Source organism: Rhododendron vialii, chromosome 1a, assembly GCF_030253575.1.
Source record: "Rhododendron vialii isolate Sample 1 chromosome 1a, ASM3025357v1".
Classification (NCBI taxonomy): domain Eukaryota; kingdom Viridiplantae; phylum Streptophyta; class Magnoliopsida; order Ericales; family Ericaceae; genus Rhododendron; species Rhododendron vialii.
Genome location: NC_080557.1, coordinates 4,943,977 through 4,967,547, shown reverse-complemented (window position 1 = coordinate 4,967,547; position 23,571 = coordinate 4,943,977). Strand labels below are relative to the sequence as shown.

The 23,571-nt window shown below is 40.1% G+C and overlaps 1 pseudogene; it reads left to right on the top strand.

Annotated features, from left to right (window-relative positions):
* The first annotated feature begins 5 nt into the window (after positions 1-5).
* LOC131298981 (calcium uptake protein, mitochondrial-like) lies at positions 6-19,285 on the top strand (annotated as a pseudogene).
* Positions 19,286-23,571: the final 4,286 nt, after the last annotated feature.

The following is a 23,571-nucleotide window of genomic DNA, read 5'->3' as shown; positions in this document are numbered from 1 at the left end:
AAAAATGCCCGTTTCGAGAACAAATCTCAGCCAATCCTACCCCTCCGCCTCCGCGCTCTCTCTCTCTCTCTCTAAAATGTGTATATATCCATCCATTCACATGCAAACACCCCTTTCTCCACAAACCCACATCACTTTGCTTGTCCCTGTAGCTAAACTTCAAAGAATCAAAAGATCGAAACACATACTACTATGCATTATTCTCGGGCACTGCTGAGACCATCCTGGCTGTTGATCCGCGGTGGCGTATCAGCTCAACGCCCCATCCGCCGCCCGATCTCCACCCAATCGCACGGCCCATCATCGTCACCCAGATCGTCTTGTGGGTCCACCAGCTATGGTGAGAACAAGAGCAGTGTCTGCACAAATTTGGAGTCGGTTCTCAAATCGGTGTTGTCGTGGCCGGGCTTAGGGCTCTGTTATTGGTCCTCCTCTGTTTCTGATTCGAGTTCGTTTTGGGCTTTGGCGGATTCAGGGGGGGAGAGCATGGAGCCTGAGAAGAAACCCAAGTTCCTATTTGGAGGTACTAATCAATGACATTGAATTATACGATTATGAGAATTGAATGCGAAAATCAGAAGCACATATGCACAAGATGACAAGAACATCATACTTACCATGAGTATTCAGAAAAGTATTATGTACACACTCCTTTTTGGATATACGGTGCACGCCTTTTGAATTTTTGTAGCCAAGATATGAATTTTGTGATTTATTTCATAAGTTTTTGTTGTTACTTTTACGAATTATTGTGGTCCAAGTCCAATCCATGAATTAAAAGATGGGCAATGTCCAAAAATACAATGCAAAATTATGAAATTTTTGTGGTGTTGTTCATTAATTTTTGTGGCCCAAGATACAAATCTGTTATTGCACAATTATGAGATTTTGTTGTCGGATACGACTTTTTTGGCCCCAAATACAAAAGTGAATACCGTACACCATATTTTAGGGGTGTGTACCCTAACGTTGTCTGTAATCAAAATGTGGCTAATTGTTACAAGTAAAATCTTGTTTTTACATCGAAGAATACAAATGATGACTAATGTGGCTAACATGGAACATGGTAAATGAAATGGTTGCATTATTGATAAGAATGAGACTGTTTAGGAACACACTTTTGAATCCTGAGATTATGCATCGAATTTATGGTAGTAGATCCGTAATCACTATTTGGGATCGCTCAGCTGGAGAAATGAAACAAAAGATAGGACAAAGCTAGAACAATTATTTTAGGAGTCCAACCGAATGTTAGACATAGGGGGGAACATCACAGATCGATGTTGTTGAACACAAATTTCGAGTCTGCGAAAAAGACGGAAAATTGTTGAACAAGAGTCGATGTATGATATTAGGGTTTACAATCTCTGATCTATTTTCTAATCAAAGAAAATAAAGTCTTCTGATTCTTCTCTTCGATTGTTGAAACGAGGGTTTGATGCTTGATCTCGAATCGAACTGCGGAATCTCCTCCGAGATTTGTGGAGAAGTTGATGACTTTGGTTGAAAGTTCTTCGAGGCTTTGAAGCTTCGATTCGAAGAACTTCTTGATGGATGCACACTTGAAGGATTCTGAAGGGCTTGAGGACTTTGATCTTCAGAGCTCTGGAGCTTGTATGCTTCAATGTGCAGATGGGGAAAAATATGAGAGGGAGCACCTCTATTTATAAGGATTTGGGTGGAGACTCCAACCCTAACCTTCCATATTGATCTCTTTAATTATTTCATTTATTGAAAAAGGAATAATAATAATTTGATAATTACCTTTCCTTTCTTTTTATTTTAGAAAAGGTAATTATATATAAAGAGATATATTATTATTCATCAATTAGCCTAATTTGATTGGCCGAACTTGATAAAATAATAACTGTGTCATTTTAACACGTGGCACCATTTGATTGGTCCATTTACATGTCTCTGACTTTTGACCACGGACACTTGGCATCACTTGATTGGCCCATCCATGAAATTTTGACTTTGACTTACAGACACTTGGCAGCATTTGATTGGCCAATTTGTATGCCCTAGCAACACGTGGCGATTTATGATAGGCTAGAATTTTTACATGCCTACAGATGCCCCCTCGAGACTTGCTCATGTATGAAAGTGAGTAGGTCTCGAAATGTTGACTTGACTTGATTTGATGCTGAAAATTTGTGTACGCAGCGATAGAGGGTTTTTTTTTTTTTGCTTGACATTTGGTGTCAAGTTAATTTTTCAAAATTTTCACTCGTTGACCGAGCTAAAATTTATCAACTCACACACTGAATTTGTTTTTACATATTCAGAGGCAATAAACCCAACTTATGTGCAAGTTAAGGTTTGATCCATCACGGAATATTTTAGCCTATCAAATTGAAGTTTGATAGCCCGATTAACTTAAGCACGAACCCGTCTCACAACTGTATGCTTGATTGCCCAAAACGTATAACGGATTTAGGGCCCATCCATGCTTCTGCCTGCTGCCCTAATTCTTTTGCTTGGAGAACAATTAATGTAGATTTAGGGAACGCATGAATTAGGAGAGCAATATTGCAGATTCTTTTTCCTTAAAAGTTGTCTCCTTGCTCTTAATATTAAGAGCAATAGAAGTCAATTCTCACAAATGAGTGCTTAGTTCGGAAAAACCTTGTGAACAACGAAGACACGAAGTAATAAGTCTTCTTCTTTCGTCTTGTAGCTTCTTGTTTTTGTTGGATTCTTCAAAGTCCTTTTTTTATTTCCTCTGTTGCTTCGCGCTCAACGCGGCCTCCTTCTTTGATCTTTTCCTTTTGCTTCTGTTTTCACACCGAACACACAATAATTTTTCAGAGCACACAAGCAATTGCACTCTTTGACTTGTTGTAAATTATAATACCACTGTATTATTAATTTTTAACGAAACATCTGAATGCTTTCCATTAAACGCATATGGTCTTCGATCGTTCCGAAATTTCACTTCCCGTACAGCACTTTTGGTGAGCCTTGGAAAACCTTCCTTCCCTTTTTTTTTTTTTTACCAAGGGTGTATGCTGTTATTTGTTATTATTTATTTATTTTTTATTTTTTATTTTTTTACCAATGCTAACAGTCTCCTTTCTTTTTCTTTTTTTGGAGAAAACAGAATATCAAACACATGAATCGTTGTTCCGTTTTAATTGCTTGCAGGTCTCAATTCAGCGCCCTTGTCTTCAAATTATTCTGCTTCTGCATTGAGAAAAGAACGGCCGACAAATCAGAATTCTTTCATGATACCGCAATTTTCCGCACCAAATAGTTGTTTCGGGAAAACAAAAATTATCCATGTGGTGCCCACGTCCATGTAATAGCAGCAAAACTTTCCCTTTGAGCTTCTGATCGTGTATAGTCAGAACACTCTGAGAGCTTGTGTAACCTATAATTTTGCAAGAGCAGTAGGGTAATTGGTAACTATTTTGTCTTCTAGTCTTTGTGTAGCCAATAATTTTCCGTGCATACGCATGCGAAAATCTTCTGAGTGGCACCCCAAAATTCCCTTTCGCTTTAAGTGTCTTTATTCTGCATGCTATGCTTTGAAATCCCAGACTTTGACTCCAAGAAATTACTGGAATATTGGCCACATTGCTTCATGCATGCTGTTTTTTTACTCTTTACAGTTTATAGTTTGATCATCAAACGATGGCCTTGTAAAAACAAAACAGGCACGTTCGCCCTTCTTATTTTCCGAAAGCAAAATAATAACTTCCCTTTTTCGTCTTGCAGGCAACAGCTTTTAAGTCTTTGAATCCCAATACTGATTGTTGGACAGAGTTTGGTTTATGCTTTTAACCACGCCACTAACCTTTCTTTTTCATATCAGTACTATGAATTTTCTACTGATGATGCGTTATTGCTTTCTTTTACAGATTTGGTGCTTCACAGCTTACTTGAGCTTTGTAGCTTCTTCGAGCTCTGCTCCACAGCCACTGCCTCTTCGAGTTTTAAGGTTCCGCTGCTGTTATTTCTTCGAGCTCTGCTCCGCCGTTTTATCGAGCTTTAAGGCTCCGTTGCTGCTCTGCTCCGCCGTTTTATCGAGCTTTAAGGCTCCGTTGCTGTTATTTCTTCGAGCTCTGCTCCGCAGCATCTTCGAGCTCTGCTCCGCGGCTTCTTCGAGCTCTGCTCCGCGGTTTCTTCGAGCACTGCTCCGCGGCTTCTTCGAGCACTGCTCCGCGGCTTCTTCGAGCTCTGCTCCGCCGTTTCTTCGAGCATTGCTCCGCCGTTTCTTCGAGCACTGCTCCGCCGTTTCTTCGAGCAGTGCTTTGCCGTTTTTTCGAGCACTGCTCCGCGGTTTCTTCGAGCTCTGCTCTGCGGGCTTCTTCGAGCTCTGCTTCGCAGCCACTGCCTCTTCGAGTTTTAAGGCTCCGCTGTTGCTGTTTCTTCGGGCTAAAGCTCGGTGGCTTTTGCTACTTTGCGAATTCCTTGTGCCTATTCCAGGGAAGAACTCATCAAAGGTCACCGCGGTATTGAAGCTAGCCTATACCATGCTAAAAAAAAAGGTCCTTGAAGCCTGCCATAACATCGAAGCCAATGCTTTGCTCAAAAGGTGCCTGCCATGATAGAATGATTCTTGAAGCTTTCCGCAATGTTGAAGCCAGTTGATGCCATGCTAGGAGGTTCTTGAAGCCTGCCATAACATCGAAGCCAATGCTTTGCTCGAAAGGTGCCTGCCATGATAGGATGATTCTTGAAGCTTTCCGCAATGTTGAAGCCAGTTGATGCCATGCTAGGAGGTTCTTGAAGCCTGCCATGATGTTGAAGCCAATCTTGCTAGGAAGGTTTTACCATGAAGTGGGAGTGACCACGGCAAAAGCAAACAAGAGAGAGAGAGCGACTCTACTTTCTACCATCGTTCTTGGAGTTTTGATGGATTCATGCCAAAAGTAGGCCAAGGCAAGCCACCTACCCTTCCTTCTGCAGTCATCTATGAAGTTGGACAGCTTAGTGCAAAAGCCAGTCAGACCCATGGAGTGATTCTACCTTCCACAATCATCTGTGCAACATGAGGATTCATGCAAAGCAAGCTTACACAAGGGAGTAACTCTACCTCTTGCCACCACCCATGAAGTTGGATCATGCAAAAACAAGCCAAGGCAAGGAAGTGACTTTACCTTATGCCATTCATGAAGTTGAAGAGATCGTAGCAGAAGCAAGCGAAAGTAAGAGAGCAACCTTATGCCATCACCAACGAAGTTAGAGAGTTCATGCCAAAATAAGCTTAGGCAAAGAACATCTTTTCCTCCTGCCATCCTCCATGAAGCTTAAGGGGGTACTCTGACGTGGCAATGCTTGGAGTGCCTTAGGTCTACGTTTGCATAGAAGATATGTTGGGGAGCATGGGGTCTCGATTTGAACTTTGAGAAGGATATACCAGTTCTTTTGAGAAGTCAAATGAACAATCCGTCCACACGATCCATCATATGTTGCTTGCTTTCTTTGATTTGGTTTGATGAATAAATTTCAATATTTAGTCTACTTATCCCTTGAAGAATAAAGTAAACACAATTTTTTCCAAAGCTGGCTACATACGCCAAATGAGATCAAACCAAACATAGTTCAAAAGAATTTTTGTTTTTGTTTTTTTGATGGATTGACTGAACTTAAGAAAAATTCTTAAGTTGCCTACGTATCCAAAATGAGATCAAGCCAAACGTAGTTCAAAAGGATTTTTTTTTTCTTTTTGAATGACTGAGCTCAAAATTCAAGCTGCCTACGTACCCAAAATGGGATCAAGTCAAACGTAATTCATTTTTTGAATTTGTTTTTGGGCCGTGCACAGTTTTAGCTCATGCGGGCCAGGAGCAACATGCAGTTTAGACTCATGCGTTATGGAGTATGGCTTGCCCTTCAAGGGTAGTAGCGCTTCAAGAATTTGCCATTTATGGGGCCAACTCTTAAGCCATCTTCAGCAACCACTTTGTAGGCGCCACTTGAGTAAACTTCTTGCACCACATATGGTCCATCCCACTTGGAGATGAATTTGCCACCGATTTTATGGGTGGTATTGATGGGCCTTCTTACAGCAAGAACCAAGTCCCCTTTCTGAAAAGAACGAAGACGAACCTTCTTGTTGAATGATTTTGACATGCGGGCTTGATAACACTCAAGACGTTGTTGTGCCTCAAGTCTCTTTTCATCAAGTGCTTCTAGTTCTTCAAGGCGTAAGCGTGCATTGTCTTCATGAGTGAGACCTTCTTGAACAGCCATCCTTAAAGATGGGATTTGACGTTCGAGCGGCAAAACAGCTTCCACACCGTACACTAGCGCATATGGAGTGGCTTGTGTAGGTGTTCGATATGTGGTTCGATACGCCCAAAGAGCTTCTTCCATTCTCTCAGGCCAATCCCTATTTGCTTTGGCAACTACTTTCTTCAATAAGTTTCCAAGAGTCTTGTTGAATGCTTCTGCAAGACCATTTGCAGTCGGGTTGTACATAGTAGAGGTATGCTGCTTGAAGCCAAATTTTTGGCAAAGTCTGGTCATGGCACTGTTGTAGAAATTCTTTCCGTTGTCCGTGATGATGCAACGCGGTACACCATATCTAAAGATGAGGTGAGTACGGATGAAGTTGACGACATTTTCCTTCTTTACCTCTTTCAGCGCGATTGCCTCCGCCCATTTGGAGAAGTAGTCAGTCGCAGCCAAGATGTACAAGTGACCATCAGAGGACTTCGGCAAGGGCCCCACGACATCCATCCCCCATGCATCAAAAGGCCAAGAAGTGACAGTTGGATGGAGCAGTTCTGGCGGTTGATGTATAAAATTGGCGTGGACTTGGCAAGCATGACATCTCTTAGCGTACTCCATGCAATCCTTGACCATGGTTAGCCAATAGTAGCCCATTCTTTTGATGCGAAAATGAAGTTTTGGGCCAGATTGATGAGCACCACATATGCCAGAATGAGCTTCTTCCAGAGCTTTTTTGGCTTCATTTTCTTTAAGGCAACGGAGGAATAACCCTTCAAAAGATCGGCGGTAAAGCGTGTCTTTATAGTAAATGAATCGAGGGGCTCGACGCTTCACATCCGCTCTCCTATGTGGATCATCAGGCAGTTTCCCATGTTGCAGATAATCGATAAGGGGTTGGCGCCAATCCTCTGTTTCAATTTCAAGCACTGAGACAACATTCACTTCTCTTTCACCATTGTTTTCATCGTCAAAGATTGGAGGTATAACCCAACTTCGGCATATTGGAACGTGCGTCTCTTGGTCAGGGAAAGCAAGTGTCGAAGCAAGCTTTGCAAGTGCGCCAGCCTGCCTATTTTCGCCTCGAGGTACATGTTCCAGAGTGACACCACCAAGCCATGCAATCAAGTGACGTGTGTAGTTATTGAAAGGCATGAGTTCAGGCTTCCTCACTTCATAGATGTTGAGGAGTTGGTTGATGATCAACATTGAGTCTCCATATACCTTGAGTTGCAGATGTTTTGCTTCAACTGCCATCTCCAGTCCAAGAATGAGAGCTTGGTACTCAGCCTCATTGTTTGAACAATTTTGTGTGAGGTTGAAAGCATAAGGCAATACATCTCCTTCTGGGGAAACAAATACTACGCCAGCGCCTGCGCCATTTCGATGTGACGCGCCATCAAAGTACATTATCCATGGGGGACGAACTTCTACCACCATGACGTCTTCATCAGGTAATTCTTCAGACAACTCCCACTCGGCTGGTATAGGATGATCCGCCAAGAAATCAGCTAGAGCCTGCCCTTTAACAGCCTTTTGAGGTACATAGATGATCTCGTATTGTTGAAAGAGAAGAGACCATCTTGCCAATCGATCGGTGAGGACCGGCTTTGTCATGACGTATTTGATTGGGTTAGCCTTGGAGATGAGATGCACAGTGTGAGCTTGAAAATAGTGTCGCATCTTTTCAATCGCGAACACTAGAGCTAAGCACATCTTCTCAATTGTAGAATAGTTCAATTCATGAGGCAGCATCATTCTACTCAAGTAGTACAAGGCGCCTTCTTTCCCTTCATCATTCTCTTGAGCAAGCAAGGCCCCCACTGAACGCTCTTGGGCTGCAACATACAAGATTAAAGGTCGTCCAGGTTTAGGAGCAGTGAGAACAGGTGGTCTCGTCAAATATGATTTAATGCTCTTGAAGGCATTATCGCATGCTTCATCCCAATCAAAAAGAGTCCCTTTCTTCATGAGGCGACTGAATGGTTGACATCGCCCAGCCAAGTTTGATATGAAGCGACGAAGGTAAGCCAATCGTCCTTGAAGACTCTTCAACTCGTGAATATTTCGAGGTTCAGGCATTTTCAAGATAGCGTCAATTTTAGCTTGTTCAATCTCTATGCCACGATGGCGCACAATGAACCCAAGAAATTTTCCAGACGTAACCCTAAAAGCACACTTCAAGGGATTCATCCTAAGTTGGTACCTTCGCAGCCGCTCAAACACTTGCCTCAGATCATGAAGATGGTCGGCCCGTTTCTTGGTCTTCACGACTAAATCATCGACATAACACTCCACATTTTTGTGAAGCACATCATCGAAGATCTTTTGCATTGCCCTTTGGTATGTGGCACCTGCGTTCTTCAAGCCAAAAGGCATAACTTTGTAACAGTAGATGCCTTTTGGTGTGCGAAAAGCTGTGAGCTCTTCATCTTGCGGAGCCATGCGAATTTGATTATATCCAGATGAACCATCCATGAATGATAAGACCTCATGTCCAGTAGTGGCATCAACCATGAGCTCTGGTATAGGGAGTGGAAAGTCATCTTTCGGACATGCGTTGTTCAAATCACGAAAGTCCACACATACTCGGATTTGCCCATTCTTCTTTTTCACTGGGACAATGCTTGAAATCCAAGTAGGGTATTTGACTTCTCGAATGAAACCAGCTTCGATGAGTTTATTGATCTCTGCTTCGATTTTAGGGACCAAATCTGGTCGGAAGCGTCTTTGAGATTGCTTGATAGGTCGGACGCCATGCTTTACCGCTAGATGATGGACTGCGACTCTTGGGTCTAATCCAGGCATCTCCTTATAACTCCAAGCGAAGACGTCCCTATACTCACGTAGAAGCTCGGTGTAGGCAATTTCTTCTTCAAGGGTGAGCAAAGCGCTGATGTAAGTTGGTCGCGGGTCATCTTCAGTCCCTAAATTGATCTCCTTTAGATCGTCAATAGTGGACCTCACTCCTTCTTCTAACTCTGGTGGAGCATCTTCAGCATCTTCTTCTACTTGAATTTCATTACAAGTTGCCGTGATATGGAAGGAGGAAATGGCAGACTCTTCATCAAGACAACGATCCAATTCCTTAGAAAGTACTCTGGTCAGCACCACAGTTTGCCGCCTTACTCTTAGCAATGCATCATCAGTTGCCACAACGAGAGTAGTTTGGCGCTTCATGCGAGAGGGTATTTTACTCTTCAATTTCTTGTCGTCTTCTGACAAAAGAGCAGTCCTCCATTTTGAAGCCTTCTCGATGGCACTGCTTGAAACACCCAATCGACTTTGGACAGACTTTCGTGGAGCATTTGTTGAAGATATCTCATTTGGTAAACCGAATCTACTTTGGATAGACTTGCACGAGATAGAATGTGTGGAGCTCTTGCTTTGTGGCCCTAATCTGTCTTGAATGGGTCCTCTAGTGGGGGTTGGTGAGACAACTTCTTCTTGAGGAGTCAATCTGTCAAAGACTGACCTTTTTGATTTCAGAGCACTCAAGCGATCGAAGACCGATGCCTTTGGTGTTGAAGTACATTCTTCTGCCATAATGTGGTTGTTGCTCGACTTCTTTATGAAGATGCGAGCAGGAGCAGGTGCAGTGTATCCAAGGCCTGCTTGGGACTCCTTGATAGAATATCCCTTTTGCTTGAGCATTTTCTGAGTCGGGTTCAAGCCATGTATCTTTTCGCCAGTCACTTCAGGCAAAAGTCTCCCTAGAGTGGTTGAACCTTTTGGATTATGTCCAGCCTTTGCGAACAGCTTGTAGGCATTAGGATCGAAGCCATTTGTCCTCTGTGAAGGCAGGTATTCATGCTCCATTTGAGGGCCATGTGTGGCATGAATGAATCCTTTTAGGGGTGGAGCAACCTTTGCTTCGTCAAGGTCAGTGGCTGGGAGTGTTAATCCTTTCAAGGCCGACTCTTCATTTTTTTGCAACTTTGGTACATATCGAAGTGTTGGCGTGCCTTTCTTCTTTGATGGATCTTCCACGTGATGCTTGCCACCTTGACCAGTTTCCTTCTTTGCCTTAGTAAGAATGTTGGTTTTACCAATTTGAAGGTCATTAACTTCAGAGGGTTTGTAACTTGATGAAGAGGCAGCTGGCACTAATTCTGTCAACACCATGTTTGCCAAATAAAATTTAGCATCAGCAAAATGGGATTCAGTCTCGCTAAAGGGTTTGTCATCGGCTACCACCTTCTTTGTCACACCATCTTTGCAGTACTTGAAGCATTGATGGAGGGTTGATGGGACAACGCCATTCTCATGGAGCCACGGCCGCCCTAGCAATACATTGTAAGAGGTTTTGGCATCAATGACATAGAGCATGCGCTTGAAGTCATATCATCGATGACTAGATCCAGACGAATGACGCCAACAGCTCTTTGCCCCCCTTGATTGAATCCTTGGATCATGAGACGACTAGGTGCTAGATCTTCCATAGAGATATTGAGTTCCTTCAGAGTATGAAGAGGCAAGATGTTGACCGCAGATCCACCATCCAGGAGCATCCTATTGACTCTTTGTTCGCATAGGTATCCAGAGACAAAAAGCGGACGATTATGTGGAGTTGCGCCAAGCAATAAATCTTCGTCGGAGAGTGTAATGGCTCCAACGCAAGCAGAGCAATCTTTGGCACAGATGGTAGAGCCAAGATGGATTGGAGAGTGCTTATATGCAAGAGGCGACTCTAGTTCCGTCTCTTCAGTTTCTTCACAACTCACAGTATTGCATGAAGCTTCAAAAAGACTGGTGTTGCGAATTGATTCGGGTAAGAAGTCCCATAAAGTAAACGGAGTGTGTAGTCTTTGGACAGGGATGTCTTCTTGCAAGTTTGAAGCTATTTTCTTCAGCTTCTTCCTTCTTTGTTGCCTTCTTGTATGCCTCCTTCTGAGACTAGGCTTTGGGGCCACGGATTGAGGATGCTTCACTTTTAGCTCGTACTTCTTCTTTCTGCGAGTAACAAGGGTCCATCCTTCGCCATCCTTGTCATCTACTTTTGCCTTGGCACAGATGCTGCCCTCAAGCTATTGAACAGAATGACATCGCACTACCTCAATTGGATCGGACGACCCAAATTGAATCTTCACACTCTGTGGCGCTTCAAGCTGTTGAGTTTCATCTTGTAGAACAGCCACAATTTGATTTGTAGCTACGGTTTCTTTTTCTTCCTCCAAGACGATCTTTCCTTGGCTAGCGAGCTCCACTACCTTTTCTTTGAAGACAAAGCATCGTTGGGTTGGGTGACTAACCAAACGATGGTATTTGCAGTAGTTTGGATCATTAACTTTGTTAGCTTCCTCGGGTCGCTTCATCTCCGGGAGCTCAATGAGTTTCAGATCTAACAGTTGATCAAACATTGAAGGGACCTCTGAATCGGGGAAAGGATACACCTTTTCTTGCATCTCCTTCAATGTGAGTCTTTTCCTCTCCTTCATTTGCGGCGGAGTGGACCTTTCTACTTGCTTTTCTTTGGGTTTAGTAGAGATCTTGAATGGTGCAGCATTCACAACCATGGATTCTTTTTTTCGTTTTTTGACTAGAAATTTGCCCCCTTTGCGAATATCTGGCTTGCTTCCTACGGTGCGAGAATCTTGCGCTCTGCGAGAGTCTTGCACTAGTAGCCCTTGCCTTCCATTTGCCGTGATGGTGAGCTCCATGTCATGAGCTCTAGTAGCCAATTCTTCGAAGGTTTTAGGTAGGATTCCTTGAAGAATGTATTGTAGATCCCACTGCATGCCTTTGATGCACATCTCGATTCCAGAAGTTTCAGACAGCCTATCCTTGCAGTTTAGACTCAAGTGTCGCCATCTATTGATGTAATCAATGACAGGCTCATCCTTCCATTGGCGAGCATTCGTAAGCTCGAACATACTAACAATACGGCGAGTGCTGTAGAAACGGTTAAGAAATTCTTGTTCCAGCTGCTCCCAATTGTCAATCGTGCCGGGTTCAAGGTCGCAATACCAGTCGAAAGCATTGCCCTTGAGCGTTCGAACAAACTGCTTGACGAGAAGATCACCATCAGTTCCAGCATTGTTGCATGTTTCCACAAAGTGAGCAATGTGCTGCTTTGGGTTGCCTTTGCCCTCGAATTGTTGAAACTTTGGTGGCTGGTAGCCAACATGCATCCTCAAAAGGTCGATCCTTCGAGTATAAGGCTTAGCATAAGTAGAAGAAGACTTCGGTGCCTCCTCGTACTTTTGCTTGATAGTGCCTAAAATGAAATCCTTCAGCTGGTCCATGGGAATTGAACCATCACCAGAAAGCGAGAATTCTTTTGGTACCTCCTTATGTTTGTTTGAAGACCCAATATGACTTGAATCCCCCATAGTTTCTATTTTGTTCTTGAGGAAGGCAATTTCTGAATCGCGCTCTTCTACGGTTTTTGACAAGCCCTCAATTGCTTTAGCCAAGGAAGCAACCTGCTCTTCTAGATTGACCGCATTTATCGTCATAACATCCATGATTGAAGAACTACCAGACTTGGTGAAGGCATTGAGGTTTGACAGAAGAGTGCTTCGAGAAGAGGTGGAGTCAGAACTGCATGAATAGCCTTCTTCCGTGTTCTTCTGAATTTCTGAAGCAAACTCATGAAGCATGGGAGGATAAACAAAGGGATTCTTAATGATGGTTGCCATGTCTTTTGCTGCCTCCATGGTAGAGACGCCTTCCTTCCCTTTTGGTGAGCTTGTGAAGGTTAGCGATGCTTTCGGTAGATCAGCACCAACGACAGAGTTTGGTTTAGGTAGAAGCGAGGCTTGTGCATATGCTTGAGCTGCAGCCTTTGACTTGCTTCGAGTTATTGGACCACCACTTCTAGCATACGATCCAGAGCTAGGATTTGCAATGGTTGAAGACTTGAAACGTACAACCTTAGCTTGAAGGGCCTTTGAACTGTTGTTCTTAGGAGCCATTGAGAGTTTGCTTGATTTGTTGAAGAGAAGAGATGAGAAGTAAAAAAGAGTCCCACCGGGCGTGCCAAAATCTGTTGAACACAAATTTTGAGTCTGCGAAAAAGACGAAAAATTGTTGAACAAGAGTCGATGTATGATATTAGGGTTTACAATCTCTGATCTATTTTCTAATCAAAGAAAATAAAGTCTTCTGATTCTTCTCTTCGATTGTTGAAACGAGGGTTTGATGCTTGATCTCGAATCGAACTGCGGAATCTCCTCCGAGATTTGTGGAGAAGTTGATGACTTTGGTTGAAAGTTCTTCGAGGCTTTGAAGCTTCGATTCGAAGAACTTCTTGATGGATGCACACTTGAAGGATTCTGAAGGGCTTGAGGACTTTGATCTTCAGAGCTCTGGAGCTTGTATGCTTCAATGTGCAGATGGGGAAAAATATGAGAGGGAGCACCTCTATTTATAAGGATTTGGGTGGAGACTCCAACCCTAACCTTCCATATTGATCTCTTTAATTATTTCATTTATTGAAAAAGGAATAATAATAATTTGATAATTACCTTTCCTTTCTTTTTATTTTAGAAAAGGTAATTATATATAAAGAGATATATTATTATTCATCAATTAGCCTAATTTGATTGGCCGAACTTGATAAAATAATAACTGTGTCATTTTAACACGTGGCACCATTTGATTGGTCCATTTACATGTCTCTGACTTTTGACCACGGACACTTGGCATCACTTGATTGGCCCATCCATGAAATTTTGACTTTGACTTACAGACACTTGGCAGCATTTGATTGGCCAATTTGTATGCCCTAGCAACACGTGGCGATTTATGATAGGCTAGAATTTTTACATGCCTACAGATGTGAACATCCCGAGGTTAGTGCAATTTTTTTCTCGTTGAAGTTCTTTCGCTATGATGAAGGAAGAATGCAAACCAGCGACACAGGAGTTTCCCTATCATTATAGTGTATAACTAGGCTAAATTGGTCAGAAAAGTAAAAGCATCATTATGTGAAATGCCTTGGTGGCACATATTAAGTTCTAATTGTCCTGAAAACTTAACCAGGTAGGAAATGAGCCGAAGTATGTATATCACGTCATTCATCGCTTTTCTTCACTTGCAACCTCGTCTTGCACATGGAGATACAAATATTCGTTGGTAGATCGATAGAAAGTATGAAGTGAAGAGGCAGAATGCAAGTGAGGAACAAATGAAGCTTGAACCCAAGACCGCTTTCAACCTGAGCTTTGATACCTTGTTAAGTTGTTGATTCTCTTCGCAGGTTAAATTGTTAGGGTTTGCAATCATGGTTGGGTGACCTAAGTTGCATTGATAGTAGATTCAGTGTGAGCTTTAAAAGTTAAGTCATTTACTTGTGAAAGACCATATATGCTTTTCGAATGGAGTGTCGATGGCAATTGGTAGGATGACATCCCATTTATGATTTATTTACCTTTATTTTGACTTAGAAGTTTCATTGTAGTTTCAAAGGGTTTGGTGTTCATGTCTACAGTTGGAAAAAGTGGTCACTCACTTATCTGGACATTGTTCATTTTGTTTAGCTAATAGTTATCCAATCTATCATGCTTTCTATTTACAACAGGTAGCTCTTCGGTATACTGTCATATTTGTATTTTCAGATGCATACAGGAGAAAGGTTTTCTTTAAGTATGAAAAATGCATGAGGATGCAAAGTCCTTCAGAAAAGGTATGCAACTTCACTGAGGATATTCTATTATTACAACTATCAACCCAAGTAGGGCATATGGTTGCCATTGTTGTTGTACGTAATTCGGTTGAAATCTTGATCTGACAAATATAAATATTATAGCTATATATTGTCAGTTACTTGGTGGAGCTATATCGGTCACTTTAAATTGGATGTTGTGAGATGTCAGATGATAAACCAATGCAAATCCTACAGTAAAAGAATTTAGTTTATCTATATTCACGTTACTATCTCTTCTTTAATACTAACCAAAGTTTGTATGTCATCAAGAGATATATTATGATGACCGCCTGAATATGTTGGATATTAGAACAAGTAAAATCACTTTTAGATTTCTTACCTCTCCAATAATGTATTGAAAACATAGTGTACGAAATGCTTTTTTGGTTCTTAAGAATGTGTCGCTTTGGTGCCTTTAATCTAGGAAAGGGATGATTTAATCACCATTTAAGTGTGCATTGAGACTCTATAATGCCTGTGTTATTGTCTCTAGATATTGTACATGTGGTTGTCTAGTTGATGACTGCATTCTTTAGATTCCTAACTAATTAAGATTACACTGGACCTGAGCTCTGCATTTGAATCCATCGTCACAATCCAAAAGCCTCAACTTACACAAGATTGTAAGTCACAGAGAGTTAATTCGAAAAGCAGGTTTTGTTTCCATGACCAAATATTTATTTCGTGTTCGATATATTTTGTGGTTTTGTTGTTTTAGGTTTTTGAGTGCTTTGCATCGCACTACAAGAAAAATTAAAATTGGTGACGAAAAAGTGGCGACGGAATTTAATTTCGTCACTAAATGAGTATATTTGGCGACGAAAAAATAAATTCGTCACTATTTTGATAACTTCTGTGACGAAATAATTTCGTCACCAATTATACCTGTTTAGTCACGAAAAAAATATTTTCGTCACCAAAGGTACCTATTTGGTGACGAAATACATTTTTTTGTTGCCGAAAGCTTAAAAAAGGTGACGAAATTATTTTTCGTCGCCAAAGATAATCATTTGGTGACAAAAAATATATTTCGTCACCAAATGCTTAACTTTGGTGATGAAATTATTTTTCGTCACCATTTTAACACTTTCAGCGACGAAAAATATATTTCGTCGTCAAATGGGCACCTTTCGTGACGAAATTTATGAATTGCGCTTTGTCACTAAATGTATTTCGGACGTAACTCTTTACTAAAAACTCCGATTGAGATAATTCAAATTGGGTTTGAACAATAACTCAATTGCCTACAACTTTCATGTTTATCAAATTTGCTAATTTTAATGTTTAAAGGTTCCAAATTACATTCGAAATATATTTTCATGTTAAACATGTTTTATATATTAGATATTTCAAATGTTTACTGAAAAGTGTGTGTGGTGCAGTTGGTTGGAACTTGCGCGAAAAACTCAATGGACTCAGGTTCGAAACCCAGCAGGAGCAAGAAAGAATGATTTTTTTTCCCATATGAAAACATTTTTTGCAACGAAAAATTTCGTCACCGAAGTGTCACATTGGTGACGAATTTTTTCGTCGCTAAAAGGAATAATTGATGACAAAAAATTTCGTCATCAAAAAGCACAATAAGTGAGGGAAAAAATTTTGTCACCAATTATTCACTTTTTGGTGACAAAATATTTCGTCATCAAAAGGCACTATAGGTGACGAAAAATAGATTTCGTCACTAGGTAGGAATCCTCGACAACCTTTAGTCGACAAATTTTTTTTCGTCACCTATATTATTTGTGACGAAAAATATGCAATTTGTGACGATTTTCATTCGTCATCCAATTGAATTTTTCTTGTAGTGTCGATCCGAACACCAAATGGAGAGGTACTTATGACACCAACTGATTTGATGCGGGCAGTTGTCCCCGTTTTTTCTCCATCTGAATCCAATTGTGTTAGAGAGGGATTTCTAAAAGGAGAGTTGGTCCCTGGTGAGTTGCATTGTGCTCCTTAGGATTTTTTTATGCTATTTGATACAAATGGCGATGGACTTATATCATTTGCAGAGTGAGTGGCAACTTGTACGAAATGTCTACAATTGGGGTTCAATACATTATCCAAACCTCTTAAGTTATAAAAAGGCAGTGTGTCTAAAGTCATGTCTTTTGTTTTTTTTTTCTTTTTTTGTTGCTGTAACAGGTATATATTCTTTGTAACAATTCTCAGCGTACCGGAGTCAAGCTTTTCAATAGCATTTAAAATGTTTGACCTTGATAACAATGGGTATGTCTACCATGTGAGTTTGTTACACACATTTCATGATATTTCGTCTTGCTTTCTAGATGTTTGAGGATTCTTCAAGAGGAGCTTCTATGGTGTTCCAAGGATAACATTCACAACAAAAATGGCGTAAGCTTGAAAAAACAATTATAAAAATAACATTCACCGCATAGTTCGTACCACCATATTTTCTTCACAAATGGTACAAAATTTACCACAATGATGCATAACATTTCCCAACTATAACAGCAACCACAAGATGACATAGCTTTCTGTAAATTTTATCCAAAATATGGCAAAAGATATTTTGTAAATTTTATCCAAAAACAATTATAAATGTTACTGGTTCTGTAGAAAATGGTGGTCTCCTAGAGTACTTCTTTGGGAAAGACGGCATCGAATGCCTTGAGCATGAGAAATTTGTGCAGTTTCTCAGAGACTTGCATGATGAAGTTAGTTGGTCACTCTCACTATCTCTCTCTCTCTCTAAATTTTTTGAAGTGACTATAGTTTGTGTTATGATCTCTTCTAACCAGGAAACATTATGTTTTTTGGTGGTTGTATTTTGTGCTTTCTGGCTTTTTATGCATAAAAAGTCTATTTGCATTGCATTCCATTGCGGGTCATTTTTAGTGTGCATAACAAGTGCAAGTCAAGGTGTCTTTTATAGTGCAATACTGTGGGTTTAGCATCCATCTTGAACTGGTTTGAAATAGCTCTATCACATGCTTTACTTAAAACTTAAATTTCAAGTTGCAAGATCAGTAAGCCGCACTCATAACCGTGTTTTTGCACTTTCCTAGACCCCTTATTTGTTACACTTCCTGACGATATTGCTTTTGTCATCACATTATAGCCTTCAAATTTGGTGTTAGGAACTAACTTCCGAAGTAACATGGTGTGTGGTTCTGTCGTGGTAGTTTTAGCAGAGTTTCCGTATTAGAAATCAGGAAAATAGAAATACATATACGCCATCTTTGTTCTTGGAACTCTTCCATGATTTGCATTTTATCCTTTAGGAATGCATTAAAGATGGAGAATGCTTCTAGAGAGGAATGAACTTCCCCTAGTTCAATTGTGCTTGAAATTCTAGTTCAATACTACATGATGAATTGGAATGTTTTACTTAACTCGATTTATTGTGGTACCCAATCTAGCAGAGTAATCGTAATTTTTTTCCAATTATGTAGATATTGCGGCTAGAGTTTGCCCATTATACAAGTCACAAGGAACCATGTTTGCCCATTATGACTACAAGTCACAAGGAACCATATCTGCCAAAGATTTTGCGTTGTCCATGGTTGCATCTGCTGACATGAGCCATATAAACAAGTTTCTTGATCGTGTAGAAGAATTAAACAATGAACCTAACCTTATCTCAGAGAGGTATGCATTACATTTGAAGAATTCAAGAATTTCGCCGAGCTGAGGCAGATTTCCAAAGAACCTTATCTCAGTCATGAAAAAGTGACTGGGCAACTGACAAAACCAGATTTCCAAAGAGCTGCATACCAAGTATTTTTTCTATCCTTGGACTCCTAGTACTCCCTCCATCCCTATTTGTTTTGTTCGGTTTGGACAGTCATGCTCTCTAATCAGGTCAACATATAATGTATCGTCAAATAATTCAAGATTCCAATCAAAAGATATCAATTAGTTCTCGAGGGAAAAATTGATTAAAAGCATAAAATTATGAAATGAAAAATTTGAATGATTAATTTAGATGTCCGGAATAGTGAAAACACAAACAAATGAGGACAAAGGGATTTCTTTATCTGAAGTTTTTTTTTTCTTTTCTTCCAACAATTGAGCTTTTCATACTAATCAAGTAATCTTCTTCGGCAAAAGGTTTGTGGCATCTCTCTCACAGATATTGTGGTTGATATGATATTTTACATGTTTGACACGAATTGTGATGGGAGTTTGAGTACCGATGAGTTCCTAAGAGTATTACAAAGACGAGAAAGGGGCATGTCACTACCAAGGGAGACGACAGGCTTCATGGGTTTTATGTCTTGTTTGATGGACTGCACAAATAAATGCTCTTATTCAAAGATGCTACATTAGATTTTCTTTTTCACTGGTGGATGATGATACATTAAGCAGACAAAAGGATGTACCTGGCTTTGTACTTTGAAGGCTCGACAACATTTGTAGAGAAGAATATCTAGACTGTTTTCTACTAGGAGGCAGTCGGCGGAAGTGCCGCGGAACTGCTTGTGATTGTAGCTAGTTCACGATGAAGGTATAAATAACGAAGCAGGCTAGTTAATCACTTATGAGCTGCAATTTTCGTTTCCTGGTTATGGTTGTCATTTATGTCAGATGTTTAATTATGTGCAGATTGGTAGGCAAAAGGTGTTGACTTGTATGTGTTACGTTAGATCTTCTCTGCAAAAATGAGATTGTACAGTTGGTTACTGCTTTAGGTATGTACATATTCTGTATTTCTTTTAGTAGCTTGTTCGGTAACTTCTGTTGAACAATAACAGTTTTCCATTCCTCGGGCTATTCTGTGTCGCTTCATGTGTATAGTATATGAAAAATGTGTATCTATCGTTCTTGATATCAGAACATTATTGTGTGATTGTGTGCGAATTGAAGACATGACACCATATGAATTAAGTACCAGCCACCAAGCTCTTTTAAATTTCATCTTTCTCTTTTCAAAGTTGTTTATAATGTATGGATTGATGAGTATTATGTGCATTATCCATGCTTTGGATTTTGAATAAAGTAAGACAATCATGAGCACAATTGAATCGGATCTGTAGATGACCTACTCTCTAATGCCTTCAAGTTTTAATTTGGGGTCATGCTAGCTTCCACGGCATAAGGTCCTTTGAAATCCTCGACTTTTGGCAGTATAGGAGGGTCGTTAAAATTACTATCTTTGAACAGCCATTTTACGCACATATAATCAAATGTCAGGTCTGTATTCAACCCTCCGCCAATTGGGAACTACATTGATATCGTCATTGTTGTATTGATGTGTATTGTGGATTACATTGACAATCACTATTTTTGCTTTTGATTTTCCTTTCGTCGGTGGAAAGTGAGATCACATCATTCTTTTTTGAAAAAGTTGTAACCCTCTTTAAACGAAGCAAAGGTCAAGCAAATTGCTAATCCATAAAGCATCTCAAAGACTTTTTGAAGCCATCTTTCTTTGACGAAGGCGACGACGATGATTGGGTCGACGGAGACGGACACATTGATCGAGAAGCTAGCAACATTTTCCTTGTCGTTTTCAATTTTCTGAATGAGAATTCACATTAACCGATTGCCGAAGCACTATTTAATTTCTTTTTCCTTTCTTTCCTAGAAAGTGAGAGCACTTCAATGTTTTTTTGTTTTGTTTTGTTTTTTTTGAGAAATAGCAATACAATCTTGTGGTAAGAGAATCTCCAATCCACCTCTATTTCTCTAAAATGGAGGGTGGACATGACACATTGAGTTGAGATTTTATCATTTATCCTCTCTTTTCTTTACTTTTTGGGAGAATCTTGGAGGGATCTATCGTCTTTATTAAGGCAAAAGGTGCAGAAAAGTCTAATTTTATGGTTATAGAAATCATCTGAAAATCATACACTACTTATTATACACTTCATTGGGGATTTTTTCTTCGTGAATGTCTCCTTGCAATTTGAATAAACACTACATGTTTGACATTACGCCTCGATGGAACAATTGATGTGGAAAAAAAGAATGGGAGCAACAAATTTTCAGATCTCATTGTCTCAAAGCTTTCTCGCTTGAATGAGCACCCACCCTTTGAAAAAATCGTTTATTGTGGCGATTTCTAAAAGTTTTAGCACCAATGGAAAGAAGGGAAAAAAAAAAAACTTGTGAATAAGGCTACACATGACATTCTGATCCCTTGCTTACGAGTGTGTGGCCTAACATTTTATCTTGGAACAGTTGACATTCCCACAAGAAATTGTGAATAGGTTTTTTCTGTATTTGTAAAAGGAGCCTTTTGTGAAGTATCTTTAAAAAGGTAGACAACGTTGGGTGCTACAAATGATTTTGAGTAGAACATGCAAACGTATTTTGAGGGGAACCTGTCATAATATATTAAACTAAAATTAAGGTCAAACTAAATTATTGAACGATTCCAGTTGGGAACACTTAGTCTACAACGATCTACCTGATAGATCACTTAATTAATCTCACCATCCACAAGGGAGGCCCAACTATACTACAATAAATTCCCGTGTAGATTGCCTAACACATGCAGGAATCGATAGAAATTGAGAATATTGAGAATGAGAGACAAAACTTGAACGCCAAACAAAGATTTCTGATGGCTCCTAAATGCTAAGTACTGCACCCAGAGGCAGCTCTTGGCGGACGCAGCTTCAGGCCCGGGAAAAATGTTTCTAATGGGGGGACCGTAAATATGTAAGCTTCTTATATATATCTCGTTGACTGTTGTGCACAGTTATGTGTTAATTTGAGAGTGCCTGTCTGTGCCTATCGACCCACAACTTGATGTTTTTTGACAATACGACGATAGCTTGCGTGTTACATCACGAGAAACAAATGGGGGCTTTCTTATTTTGAAGCAATATTTTGTTCACACACCTATTGCGAATCCTCAATAGAGTAGATAATGCTATCATGTTCACCCTGTTTTTGAGTTGTTAAAGCGTATCCTTTATTTGTACGTATTTAGGTGAGTTGATTGAACTATATAAAAAGTACTAATAGCTAATTTGATTCAAGGAAGGAAAAAAATTGCAGTAGTGGAGCTCGTGCTCCCAGTGACCCGGTGTGTCCGTCCGTCCCTCATTAGGGATGGGGATTGTCGGTCCCCTTGGCATTTTGAAAGAATGGAGTCTGCTACACATACCGACCATACACAGGGACGGCACATGGGGTCAATTCTGGGCTTGAATGATGATCTGAATCATTCAAAAATTATAAAAAAAAAAAATCCAAGTGGGTGTACAAGAGCTCAATTCCATCCGATATGTGTAGATGCTCGATTCAATTATCTCATTTTTCAAAAAAAGAATGAGCACCAAAAAATGGGATGATTGGATCGGGCACTTACACATATCGGATGGAGTTGAGCACTCACGGGCCCACTCGGAATTGTTTTGAAATTTTTTGAACGGCTCGAATCATCCGTACCTAGAGTGGGCTCCGCGTGCCGTCTATGGCCGTGATTGGTGGCCACGGTCGGTTTCTTTAGCATTGGCGGTCGATTATTTGTGTTGTCAATATCATGGTTTGCAATTCAAGTGGTGGGCCATTACCCTAATAGGAGTAATGTGAAAGAAGAAAAAAAGGGAAAGGAGTTCGAGAAGGAAAAAATTGTCTTCTTACATAAAGGAAAATGAGGGTTTTGCAGAAGGGGAGAGGAGACCAACTCCTCATGGCGGGCTAAACCCGTCTTCTAGGGTGTATAGGGTGTAGAGGAAGTTTGTTAGATTTTATAGCTTGTGTTGGATTTAATATTCGGATTTGGTTGAATGATCGAATTAGATAATTTCATGTTTATGAAATTGATTTTATTTTTTTTCCATATAATTGTTCGTTTGTTATCTGCAGTTTCAAATACTTTTCATGCAGCAATTATTAATTGAAATTGTGGTAATTGAATGTGATAGACAGATCTTACTAGTAAGATGATTCGTGCTAGGTGGAAATATCTATCCCGCTACATGATATTTGAAAATTCTTAGGAGAAATCGCGAGGGCCCGTGAACCATAACGGTATCCGGTAAATCCGAATAAAAAATCCTTTAATTGAAATAAATCTAGGTTACAAAGTGATAGGTGGATTCGAAAATATCAAGCCCTGTTAGGGCAATGCTTCATTACTTTTTAGTTTAAGGCTGCCCATCTACATTACATAAGATAGGCCCAATCCAAGTATTAGGAGCCAAACAAATGTCGTGGCAATGGCGAAATATTTAATAATTTGAGGGCTAATTTTGAGAAATATGATTGAAAAGAGATGGTGTGCCGTGTCGTTCAATTTGATTTTCTTGATGATGTGATCCTTATGAGGGAGACCGAGATGGAAATTAGGAACTGAGTAAGAAACGGTAAAAATTCAACGACTTTGACGAATACGAAGACTACGAAGTCAGAACCTTAGCCGAGTTTCCCAAATTGATTTTTGAAAGGCTATCTGTTTGTATGATGTTGTGGTAAGCTTAAGTAACCTAGCTTTTTATTTAAACAAAGCAAAGCAGAGGCCATGTCATAGCAAGTATTTTTGAAGAGTAAGCTGGTAATTATTCGGGGTACTTAGAATTTTCTATGAAATGGTTCTAACAATGTCAAATGAAGCCTAAAAATAATGAAATTTCTTTTTAACTGACTTAATTAATAAGTCTTACACGAAAGATATCTAAAAACACTCAAATGGAGATGCTCTAAGCTCGAGGATCTGCAACAGTACAGGTACTGCACCCAGAGTCCGAACAAATACGGTGGCAGAAGTGAAATTACAAATAATTTGACGCCTAGTATCGAAACATGATTTAAAGAGATGGCGT